The 6,951-nt window shown below is 32.8% G+C and overlaps 1 long non-coding RNA gene across 1 annotated transcript; it reads left to right on the top strand.

The window, feature by feature from the left end:
• Nucleotides 1-5,475: 5,475 nt before the first annotated feature.
• On the top strand, nucleotides 5,476-6,264 carry LOC134253332 (uncharacterized). The gene is made up of 2 exons (XR_009989104.1): nucleotides 5,476-5,542; nucleotides 5,980-6,264. It is a non-coding gene; the product is annotated as an uncharacterized LOC134253332 (long non-coding RNA).
• Nucleotides 6,265-6,951: the final 687 nt, after the last annotated feature.

The following is a 6,951-nucleotide window of genomic DNA, read 5'->3' as shown; positions in this document are numbered from 1 at the left end:
AGTATGCCTTCACATCAGGTACAACAAGTAGGTTCTATTTACATCATCTCTCTATTTTAACTTCCTTTGCCTGAAATTTTGAATCAATTGACTCTGTTGCTTTCAGATTTCATAAATTTGAAGAAGCCTCAAGGTCATTAAATCTTGTTGCCTTTTTGTTCAACATTTTTGTTTGTAAACTGAATTAATACGTTAAGTTTGCATCATCAAAGAAATGTCATATGAAAGTGATTTTTTTCCATAAAATTTTTACTTGATTATTTCATCTAAAGTGCAGATACATGTGCATTTGTAAAAAAATAGCTTTGAACATATCATGCAACCCCTACATGGTTGGAAGTTCTGTTCTAAATTAAGATCTTACAGGTAGTGTTGTACTTCACTTATAAGTCACTTATAGTCACTTACAAGTGACTAATACTTGATAAAGTATGAAGGGTTAATGCCTGACTTATAAGTCACTTATAGTCACTTATAAGTGACTATACTTGCATAAAGCATAAGTGGCTAATACTTGCTTATAAGTCACTTATAGGTCAAGCAGCTCATTTGCATATAAAATCCTAATGAGTAACATATTAGTCACTTACAAGTTAAATGTATCAGTGAAGTGTAAGTCAAGAATAAACAACTTATAAGTAAAAGAATAAATCACTTATAAGTCACTTATCAGAAATTTCTGTAAGGGTTATTTTCTTCTATGTCTTACCGTACCTTGATCAATTGATTCTAGAAGACTAATCATTTATATACCATATTCGAATACAGGATTTGGGGAGGGGACAGGTATAACTTTGTTTAGGCAAGAGGTCTGGGGCCGCCGTAAAGTGCCCCATTGGGTCCTGGGCAAAGCCCTGGTGGTGTACCCCCCCCCCCCCCCCCGCTAACCTCTTGTCTTGAGGTTTCGTGTATTTTAAGAGTAAAATCAGGCACTATTATAGTAGTATTGGTTATGTTGAACCAAAGTATGACATAATTAATACTGGTCATACCGTACTTTGAATGAAGTAAGTTCAGGGAGCAAAGCCACCTTAAGCTCTTGGGTTTTACAATATGTACAAGAGTAAAACTTTTGTAGGAATTGGTTAGATGTGTACCAAAGTATGACATTATTAAGTCATATCATACTTTGAATGAAAAGGGCCCAGGGGGCGAAGGTCCCTGAAGCTCTTGGGTTTTTGTGTTTTTTAAGAGTAAAACTAGGCACAAAAATATTGGTATTGTCCCAAAGTATGGCATTATTATTATTATTCGTATCATACTTTTCATACTTTATTTTAAGGGAGGGCCTGGGGTCGTACACATGTACGTCCCCCTTAAATTTGCCAGTGTATATTTTGTATTAATTATTATCATTTGTATAATTATTCAACAAGAAAATTTATCTTTTGTGGTGTATAAGAATTGGTTTGTATTTAAAGTTATTCATCACACCTACTAAGTGCACATTGTCATGTTAAGTATCCAGTCTGGTAATCTGATTTTAAATACTATTTTGTTCTAAAATGGTGAGCGAAGCGAGCCAAAAAAAATTTTGAATTGAAGACTTTTGAGATTCAATTACACGTAAATAAAAATGGTATTTTTACAATATTTAATTATCAGAAGTCAAGGTCAGATTATTTATTTTCTCTGTAGTGGAGGACAGGTTATTTATTTTCGACATTTTCAAGGACAGATTATTTATTTCCAAAATCTGCCAGCCCCCCCCCCCCCCCCCCCCCCCCCCTCAGAATCAAATGGTCGTCCCCATAAAACATCGTTCTGAAATTTTCCGTTTTTGTCCGATTGAAGTTTAACAGCATATCCTAATTTACCATCCTAGTCATTCAAACGCTTTTAAAAGAAAGAATAGATTATTCAAGCTTTTATTTGATATTGATCGGTAAACATGTGCCAAGTCCATGATGTCGAAAGATACGTATGCTTTTGCAGAGTTAAAAAGAAAAGTGTAGATGAGTAAGATATAGCTTATAAATATCACTATGAATCAGAAGAATGGAGTAACAACAAAAACAATGTCAGTAGTTAAATTTGAAAAACAGGAGAAGTGATTTGTGATAGATATTTTAGAGAAAAAATTAAATAAAGTCCTGACCTGGTTTAATTTTTTTCTTTTTTTTTTTTGGTTAATATTTTGTCTAAAAAGTGAAGTTTTTGTGGCCTTTGTAAAGGTCTACAAATGACCCTCAGAAGCTCTAAGAATGCAGGATTTTGCTCCATTTATTTAAAAATTTTCCGGGGGGGAGGGGGGGGAACCCCGGGGGCGGACCGCCCTAGAATACTCGTGCCTCCGGCGCTCATCGAGCCTGCGGCTCTCATTTTTTCCCTTTACATATAAAACGGTAGTAAAACAAAATAGCTAGATAAATCCCTGTAATCTATTAAGCCCTGCCTTAGCACTAGAACCCTAGCCCTGGGGCCTGAATTTTACAATTTTGGTAGAGGACTCATTATGCTGATTACAATCATGCAAACAGTTTGACTGCTTAATGTCCTGGAGTAAAAAAGCAGATTTTTAAAGATTGCATTAATTTTAGTGGTTTTGGCCCCACCCCTCAGCCCCCAGGGGGGCAGGGACCATGAATTTCACAATTTTTGTTCCCCTTCACCCATAAATGCTTTGTGCATACATGTTAATCTATTGTGATGAAAAATAGGGAGATTCGGACCTCAAAAGCGGTAGCATTGCACGTGCATTGTTTTACGCTTGGATTACTGACATATTTCATGTAATATTTACATGTATGTAGCCTTAAATGAAACCCACAATAATTAATCTCAAACATCAACTGCAAAGTAGAAGACAGAAACACCTCAAGTTTGACATAAATTGTACAAATTCAAATACTTTTCATGCTCATCATTTTGCTTGGATTGGCTGTTAAACTTAGCATTTTGAAGAGTGATCTTTGCCAGTATAGCCTAGAAGCAATAATTCTGAATGTTCATTCAGTTGTTAAACAAAACAAATGATGACATGGTTTAAACTTTATCTAAAACAAATTCCTATACTTTCGTTATAAAAATCAGATTTCCCGTGATGATCAAAAACGAAAGTAGAGATGTGCCACATGGCTTGGTCAATCGAGTGATTTCTATTGACTTTTAAAATTGATAAAATTGTGAGCCCCTGTGCTTTTATAGACGATGACATTTTTTTTCTAATTATTAAAAGCTGCACCTCCTTTTTCATGGCAATGATATTGACTAAATTTACCATAACCAATGTAATCACTGGTAATCTTGTGCTGTTGTCGTTGTCAAATTCGTGCTTGAAATCTATGTACACATCGATACAAAAAAAGCGTTTGTATGCTTCTGAGTCAAATCACGCGATATCTAATGAGATTTTATGAGAGTGGCTTCAAAAATGGATACCCAAGCGAACCAAAAATACTTTAGCTTTAGACGCAACTTTTGTAGAAAAGCGGTAGATTTCTGAATTAAATCGGTAGGCGGGAAATGGAGTGAAAAAGCGGTAGACTCCCGCCTAAATCGGTAGAGTTAACATGTATGCATTGTGCCAAAATTGGTTGAAATTGGTTGAGTGATTGCAGAGAAGAAGCTGAAAATGTTCAAATGTTAACACACGAAGCACGATACAATTAGTATCGTAAACAAACGGGAGTTATCTCCCCGAATTGTAATTTGCAAATTTTCCCTGTAACCAAAAAAAAAAAAAAAAAACCAAACAAAACAAAAAACCATGTGTTTATTAATTAATTTTGCTATGAATAGAATTTAAACTAAGAAAAAATGAGTTTATTTTTGTTTCTAAAATTACATATCAATATTTAATATTGAATAGAAAATTTTATTAAATTGTTACGTCTTTGCAATGGTTAATTATTTTTTGTTACTAAGAATCTATCAAGAAACAAAATTAAATACTAGAAATTTTAATTATTTTTTTTTTTTTTAAATCTTCATATTATATGCAAACTGTAATAAATGTTGAACTCAGACTGTTTAAGTTTCGATAAACGATTTTCAGCATTCATTTGAAAAAAAAAAGATGTACATCTTTTTAAAAATGTACATCTTCATATTGTTTATTTATTAATTTCGATTTATTGTATATAAAATGTGCAGGCTTTTTCTTAAAGTGTCAAGTTACCGGAAAACATCAGATGACGAGCATTTGCAGTTACATGGAGAGGGCACGTGAACTTAAATTTTCTTTATCCAAGATATCAAGAAAAAAGTTCTTTTCTTCTTTTTTCTCATCGTTTATGTTCTGTTCCCAAATTAAGAAAACTTTTCTTTAATTTATTTCCCTCTTTTATATAAATGTGCAGGCATTTTTCTCAAATTGTCAAATGACTGAAAAGCATTCGATGGCGAGAGTTAACTTTGAGCACATGAACTTTATACAAGAGATCAAGACAAAATATCGTTTTTCACCTTCATATTAACATGTATTACTTTCTAAAACAATGTCTTTCTTTTTTATTTTAATATTTCTCGATTTTCGTGTTCAATAGATAAGATAGGATGTGCAGGTGTAATGATAAACTTCACAGACGAAATTATAGTTTATATTAATAAATATTCAATCCAAAAATTCACATATTTTTGTTTTCTTTGACAAATTCTGTTTCTTTGTGTATTAAGTATTAGCCGCGATCATTTCCTGTGTATAGGGATTAGCAGTGCCTGAGCAGGAAACGACATGCCCTGGGGGTTTCACACCTGTCTTAGAGTTTACCTTGGGTAACGTTCGCTGGATGTGCACATCGTTGTCTAGCCATTCAACAACACAATTGATTCATTGTTTCATTATTATTTCATCGATATCATTTTCAGATGCGATATTAGCATTGGAATTTGTGTCAAATTATTGTTGCTTTTTTTTAAACGGAGTGTATAAAAAGAATAAAAGTAAAAAACAAAAAGCAAACTTTTAAAACAAATTAATGAAGTATTGGATATTACTTAAATCAAATAATGATCCATTACTATGGTATTTCGTGTCTGTTTATATCTGTACCAGTTAGTAGATAGAGAGAGAGAGAAGAAAAATATCACAATATTAAGGCACGTACATGATCGTTTTTCCTCCTTTTTGATCAGTATATCAATTTCTTAAGTCTAGCGAATAAAACTACCGCTGATTTATCAGTTTATTGACCATTTGTGGATTTTGTCTAAGTTTTATTGTTATTTATCGAGAGACTTGTTTATGATCCACTTTCTTCTTTCATTTAGCATATGTACATGACATGTAATTTGAATTGCTTCCCTTTTTGTCGCCAGATTACAACGACATATTTTGGTGGTAAAAAAAATGTATTTTTGTTATAAAATTTGATTAAGAAAAACACAGTACATTAAAATTGTCGAATTATTGAAAATATTTATTTGAAACAAAAAATTTAAAAAGGATTCTGTCTGCAACAAAAACATTGAATTCTTTATTTCATGCATTTCAATCCATGACTGCATGAGCTACACATGAAAAAAAAAACGGCTTCGTTTTACAATGTCGTAGGAAAACACATACAGGTAATACACTCAGGTAACATCCCTGTGTATATAGGTAGTTAGTTAGAATAATCTAACTGTGTCTCGGTACAGGCCCTCACCACAGTTAGAATACGTCCCATATACTTGCAATGTAGCAAATCGGAGCGGATCCGCTCCGAAACGAATTTGAGGAATATAAAATGATTTGCACTGGGAATAACTACCAAAATAATCAAAACAAACCTTCTTGAGATTGCTTATGCCTTTTATCCCAAAAAATAATCCATATAAATACGAAAATCCAATTAATTTTCTCAACGTTTTTCTCGCGATTCAAATTACCTGCCGTGTTTACATTCGGAACTCTCTAGATTGTTCCTATTAAATGCACTATGCGAGTTATCGTCCGTGTTTCTTTCTGCTACATTACGAATACACGGAAAGAATTATATCGTTAAACCGGGTCCGTAGGACAATATCATTTTAACGATAGAACATTCTATCTAATAGGTAGTATGTACACTAGACAGCGTCGTTCCCTCGGGGCTTCTCATCCGCTTCGAGTAAGCTCCACTCCACACCAAACTTGAGGAAAACCGAACGGTAACACAGACATCTGAAAACTTGAAGCTTGGCAACTTGCTGATTAAAATAAGTTAATTTCTGTGTTGTGTGTTCAAATATTTTAAGGGCCCATATTTGTGTTTGTGTTTTATTTGAACCGGAGAAATCTGAAATTTGTTTATGTTCATTGACATGATTTTAGTAATTTTCGAAAAGAGCAGAAAATAGAAATACATTCAAATACTAGCTATGATATTATTGATATTCTGAATAGAATGACCTGTGATTATTTTATTAACAATAACCCCCCCCCCCCCCCCCCAAAAAAAACACAAAAAAAAAAAAAAACATAAAAATCGTCGATATTTAGTTCATAGTCTTACAGTGTAGTGCATAATAATGGAACAACGGTATTCCTACACTTACGCGTGTTTTGTTAAAATTTAATTGTAATTATGTATCACTATCTATCATCGTTTTTCATGCTATTATTTATAACAGATATGTATACAGAAGTAACGGTAGTTTTCTAAACGAAACCAAATGACTGAAATGATCTCACGGTCAGATAAATAAACACATAGCTACATGTAACTGCAACTGCACGGGCTAATTGTGAACACCTGATTACACCAGTGCATATAAAGAGAAGTGATATCACGGTATTCTTTAAATTTTAATTACTAGTATACCTTTTTAGAAATTTGAAGATCATTTGGGGTGGCATTATTGATTTTGAAAATAAACTTTAAGTTAATATATTCGATAAATCATTCGACTTTATTTCATCCTAAACTGTACATGTATTACTGTTAACAGACGTGTTTGAGAATTAATTAATTTTGAGTGACTATTGGTACAAAAAAAAAATGTTTTTTATTAAACAATTTGATAAAACTTAAAAAATGAATTTTTAAA

This window comes from Saccostrea cucullata, unplaced genomic scaffold (assembly GCF_032062105.1).
Source record: "Saccostrea cucullata isolate Sc308-1 unplaced genomic scaffold, CSIRO_AGI_Scuc_v1 ctg176, whole genome shotgun sequence".
NCBI classification, from domain to species: Eukaryota; Metazoa; Mollusca; class Bivalvia; order Ostreida; family Ostreidae; genus Saccostrea; species Saccostrea cuccullata.
This window is presented reverse-complemented; position numbering and strand designations above follow the sequence as displayed.